Here is a 6,000-nt window from a genome sequence, read left to right as displayed (position 1 = left end):
TATGGCTTATCCCTGCTTCTGGTTATTAGGTTTAGAGAAGTGAGAGGGTGAAAACAAATGTCTGGAACTTCAATAGAAGTTCAATTTGCATAATTTGTAACCGTAATAAGACTGTATGCACAAAAGTAAGATGAACATTTTATAAATTTGTGATTGCATGAAGTTAGTGATCACAAAGCATACCAACAATAAATGACCATTTGGTCTGTTTAATAAGACATATTTTGGCTGTGCTAAATTTACAGGTTCAACTTTAATTTGTAGGAAAAAAAAATTAACTGCTTTGCTCGAGATTTAGGGGAAAACTATTATGTAATACATTTTTTGAAAAGTAAATCCTGCCTGATTAAGGTTCATTACAATAAGGAAAACAACAGTCCAAATGTAGTCAGTCATATGACTTCAACGTCTTCATTTGTAATGCTAAAGGAAAGTAAAAATGTGTTTGCTACAGGAAGTGGTTATGGTAGAGATGGTGATCACTCTGTAGTATTTCACATAGCTGCAGATCCACATTGTTTCTGAACCGAGAGTCCAAACAGTGTGGTGTCAAGTCCCATTTTACAGCATTAAGGTAATATATTATTTTGTTTGTAAGTTTAATAAGACCAAGATTTCCCCAGTTTATTAAGAAACTGCTGCTTTGTTAACATATTGCATTGAGATACAAATGGAGGAGGCATGTCTGTGCTTTGCTCAGTTGTATGTTACAAGCACTGCAAGTGTGGATGAAATGTTAGTATTTATTAACCTGATATTTGGAATCCAATGCATTTGTAAGATTGTCAGACCAGATTAAGAAAACATTACGCACTTGTGCTCTCCTAGTGTCATTCAGCTTTGCTTAATTCATCTTCTTTAGATATTAGTTATTCAAAATTATAACCTGTATGTCTTGTATCAGTTCATTTAAATTTATGGATTAGCAATTTGTTACTTGGTGGAGAAAATTTCAAATGTGAATCTTACATACGTACATTGTGTTAAAGTAATTTTACATATTGGGTAAATAATTGTCACACTTCTTACTTGTTCAAGCATATTATTAACTTTGTATAAAATTGAGAGATTAACAGGCTATTTTGCAAACTGTCCTTTCTTCTGCATCACAATTTAGCCCTACTATAAGAACACAATTATAAGGTCCAATCAACAGTTTAAGGTAATAGAACTGAATAAGTGATTGTTTTCCTTAATAAATGTTTCCTTATTTTCCTCTATAAATTTAATTTTGTATCATCTCTAAACTGAAAACAAATGTAAGAATGAAAGATGCAAGAGAATTTTAGATACACCGTGAAAATATCAGGTTGAACAACAATTGAATTTTTGATTTTCAAAGGAGTCACAATTTATACTATTTGACTGGCAGAAAAACATCAAGTAGGACTATTCCAAAATATGAAAAATCTACAGTATTAATCCCAGGACTCAGATCCAAGACCTTATTTTCTAGGGTGTAAGCCAACTCACCAACGTAATAGCCAAATAATGACATAATGACTGGTTTGAGTTCACAATCAGTGGCTTAAAAATGTTCATGTTTTTTCACTTGCCTTATTTGCCTCATGCAAATATAGTCAAATAATGCATACTATGCCAGCACACACAACACACGGAGCATATACAGATGACATAAATTGCGTTTCATAGGAACTTTCCCTACGAAATTTTATCCTGTATATTTCATTCTTTTAAAGTTCCTTCAAACACTGAAGGAGGCCACTCGATCCATTGAATCTATGCTAGTTCTTGGAGCAATTCTACCAATTCCATTCTGCACTGATTTCCCTGTAACTGTATCCTTCATATATACACATCAATTCCCTCCTGTTCCATTTATCACAATCGATACCAGAAGTAATTTACATTAGCCAATTAACCTGCTAACCAGCACCTCTTTGAGATGTAGAGGGAAACCAAAGCATCCAAGGGGAGAACATGGAAACTTCACAAAGACAGACCAGAGGTTAGGATCGAACCCCATCACTTAAACTGTGAGACAGCAACACTCACTGCACCACTGTGGCAGCTGACTGATGACAAGTGTAAGGATAGATGATGATGGACAGAAGCAGTGAAAGGAGTGGAATGGGGGAAATGGGTGATGACAGAATTGCTATATTTTGTGCACACCATCAGTCTGAATGATTTCCACTCCTCCACTGTTCAATGGCAGATTAGCCCATCATAGCCAGCATTTGTTTCTGCAGGTCAGTCAGCCTCTGGAATGGAGGGTCCCACTTCATTTGCCTCCTTCAATCGTCTATTCTGAGCTACTTTCTCCAATTACTGAACTAGGGCTTTTCTCTTTGAGGATGAGAGGTGACCTGATAGAGGTGTACAAGATGATAAGAGGCATAGATCGAGTGGACAGTCAGAGACTTTTTCCCAGGACGACAATGGCTAACATGAGGGGACATAATTTTGTGATTGGAGGAAGGTACAAGGGGGATGTCAGAGATAAGTTTTTTACACAGAGAGCGGTGGGTGCGTGGAATGTACTGCCTGCAGAAGTTGTGGGGGCAGATACATTAGGGACAATTAAGAGACTCTTAGATAGACACATGAATGATAGAAAAATAGGGGGCTATGTGGGAGGTAGGGTTAGATAGATCTTAGAGCAGGATAAAATGTCGCCACAACATTGTGGGCCGAAGGGGCCTGTACTGTGCTGTAGTGTTCTATGTTCTAAGAGTGTATTCTATTATGTGTGCAGAAGATGGCTGCATGGTGAACTGTGTGAGTGCACGTGCACACATGTGCATGCCTCTGTGTGTGTGTGTGTGTGTGTGTGTGTGTGTGTGTGTGTGTGTGTGTGTGTGTGAGAGAGAGAGAGAGAGACAGAGAGAGAGACAGAGAGAGAGACAGAGAGCCGCAAGATCTGTGACCGTTGGTGTAGAGGAGAATTTGTGAAGGCAGCTGTGAAGGTACTATAAGAGACACCTTGTAAGTGATTCCACATTAACCCTGTTCAGGCGAGCGAGGTCATTAATGTTTTTCCCTGCTTTGCAACCAGGTACATGGAGATTCACTTTTAGTAGGGGGTACTGTTGCCACATCCTCCCCTTGGCACTTTATCACTTCTAAAGAAGCCTCCAGGGACATTGGCATAAAAGCTCTCTAACTCTTCCACCAGTTCTCCACCTGAAAACCTGGGAATCCAGGATAAACTTGCCTGCTCCTCCTCCTGATCTTTTCTCATTTATTCTTTGGTAATAAACCATGTACTGCACCACAGTGCCTTTGCACTTCTGTGGTCTTTATAAAATGACTCATGTCTTTGCAGTTCCAGTGGGAAGTAATAATTATAAATTTTGAAGGAAGTCATGAACTTTTTTTTCCAAAGAGAACATTTGGGAGAATTGAAAACTCCATTCCCTGCTGATGATATCATATTGTCCCTCATGTTTGAAGCTTCTATAAAGATTCATTTCTAGGTGTGCTTTATAGGGCAGAGGCAAACCCTGTTACCCCCAGGAACCCAGCATTTCACAACACTCATCATCACTCATCCAAGTAGTGATTAGCTATAATTACCTCAAGGCTCAAGAGAGCTGGAACCCACAGTCCAAAAGGACTTTTTTGTATCCCCTTAATAGATAAGTCTGGACATTCTGTCCTCAGTGAATATATCTTTAAAAAACAAATGATTTCTGAGAATCACTTAAGGTGGGGGGGGGGGAGGGTAAAGTTTTTACTGCTGGATGAGGATGAGTTTGGGAGGTGACAGCTATTGGTATTGGTATTAGTTTATTATTGTCACTTGTACCGAGGTACAGTGAAAAGCTTGTCTTGCATACTGATTATACAGGTCAGTTCATTACACAGTGCAGTTACATTGAGTTAGTACAGAGTGCATTGATGTAGTACAGGTAAAAACAATAACAGTACAGAGTAAAGTGTCACAGCTACAGAGAAAGTGCAGTGCAATAAGGTGCAAGGTCACAACAAGGTAGATTGTGAGGTCATAGTCCATCTCACTGTATAAGGGAACCGTTCAATAGTCTTATCACAGTGGGGTAGAAGCTGTCCTTAAGTCTGGTGGTTCGTGCCCTCAGGCTCCTGTATCTTCTATCCGATGGAAGAGGAGAGAAGAGAGAATGTCCCAGGTGGGTGGGGTCTTTGATTATGCTGGCTGCTTCACCAAGACAACGAGAGGTAAAGACAGACGCCAAGGAGGGGAGGCTGGTGTCCATGATGCGCTGGGCTGTATCCATAACTCTCTGCAGCTTCTTGAGGTCCTGGGCAGAGCAGTTACCGTACCAAGCCGTGATACATCCAGATAGGATGCTTTCTATGGTTCATCAGTAAAAGTTGGTGAGAGTCAAAGAGGACAAACCAAATTTCTTTAGCCTCCTGATCTAAAGGAGACAGCCTGTCATAAACTCAATAGCAGCTCCAATGACTTCCACATTTAACCCAAGAAGATTGGCAAGTTCACTAAGGCAACCACTATGATATTTAAAGGAGTTAAAATCAATAATTAATAGGAGTTTGGGGATTTAACTGAATATGCACAAGATAAGTACGAGAGGACATGGCTTTAGGGTGAAAGGGGAAGGGTTTGGGGGAACATTAGAGGGAACTTCTTCACTCAAAGAGTGGTGGGAGTGTGGAATGGGCTGCCATCTGATGTAGTAAATGCAGGCTCGCTCTTAACTTTTAAGAGTAAATTGGATAGATACATGGATGAGAGAGGTCTGGGGGGGTATGGGCTGGGGGCAGGTAAATGGGACTAGCCGAATAATGTTTCGGCACAGACTAGAAGGGCCCAATGGCCTGTTTTCTGTGCTGTAGTTTTTCTATGGTTCTATTTCTATGGTTCTAGAGGGGATCACCACAGAGGTGTAGCCCACAAGAAGTCATAACCCCACCCCCCCAAAAGAAAATACAGACCTTCAATATGCAGTGGTCAGGGTCTCCAGATTAGTTGTGTGTTGTGCTTCACACAAAATTGTAAACGTTGGACGCACAGGATGCACATTCAGGCACAGGATACTGCCCTTTCAAATGAGGATGAGGAGAAAAATAAGTTGCACTAGGCAACACAATAAAATGGGCACACATCACAGCCTGGGATTCCCAGCATGTCCTCATTAATGTAAGGTTCAATAGGCAAATTCAGTCCACCCGTCCAAAATCTAGTTTCCCAACTGCTTTCCTTCTCCACATCTACCCTCATTCCACTTCCTCCAATGTAACCCAGTCCTCCACAGAGCTGTGCACATTTTGCCCATCCTCTGTTGTTTGGCATCAGTCCATGTCTCATCAGTCTATATAAGTTAAACAACCACTTGCCAGGCACTAACTAAAAATGTCAAGATGAAAGGGTGGTATCAGTTTGCAATTTTTAATGGAGTCCAAAGAATTGCAACTTAACTCTTTAAACATTGCGTGAAACTTCCATGAGCATAGAACCAGAAAACTTTACTCTTTTTAAAGAGCTTCATCATGCTGGCCCAGGGAGTTCAGCAGATAAAGAGGCAGATCCATGCTTTGACACCTGAGATCCTTTTGGCCTAAGTCTACGTTTTGGAGTCCTTTTGAGCTCTGCCATAGACTCCACCACCTTCACAAGTGCGAAGCCCAGCTGGCCAACGGGACTCAAGTCATCGTGTGGAGTACTGTTTGGGGCAAGGGTAGAGGTTGAGAAGTGGAAGCACTTTGATAGACACGGTGTGATTAGGATAACTGCCAATTCAATGGGAACTGCTAAAGAGACACTTGAAAGAGGCTGTTCGGGTGCTGGGCAGTGGCACAACTGTTTTTTGCTTATTGCACTGCAGTTGGGGATGAATAGTTTTATACTTACAGGTTCAGTGCTGCTTCTTAAGAAGTATCCTACTCACAAAGGCTTCAAGGTGCAGTAGTAAAAGTTGGACTGCCCCAAGACCTCCTATGTGGGCTTTTCACTGTCCTTGTCTTCACTGTTTTATAATGTGTGAAACACCTGACATTTGTCTAGTCTTGCCTTTCAAACCACCAAAGTTTGACAGT

General features: G+C 40.8%; 1 protein-coding gene across 1 annotated transcript in view; it reads left to right on the top strand.

The window, feature by feature from the left end:
* Window positions 1-477: 477 nt before the first annotated feature.
* The window catches only part of simc1 (SUMO interacting motifs containing 1), a 47,621-nt gene continuing 42,098 nt past the window's right edge, over window positions 478-6,000 (top strand). Inside the window, exon 1 of the mRNA XM_052014999.1 lies at window positions 478-574. The gene's annotated coding sequence lies outside the window, so the exon portion shown is untranslated. The remainder of the gene's footprint in view (window positions 575-6,000) is intronic.

This window comes from Pristis pectinata, chromosome 4 (genome assembly GCF_009764475.1).
Source record: "Pristis pectinata isolate sPriPec2 chromosome 4, sPriPec2.1.pri, whole genome shotgun sequence".
Lineage (NCBI taxonomy): Eukaryota > Metazoa > Chordata > Chondrichthyes > Rhinopristiformes > Pristidae > Pristis > Pristis pectinata.
The sequence above is the reverse complement of the archived record's forward strand: the minus strand, read 5'-3'. Positions and strand labels throughout refer to the sequence as shown.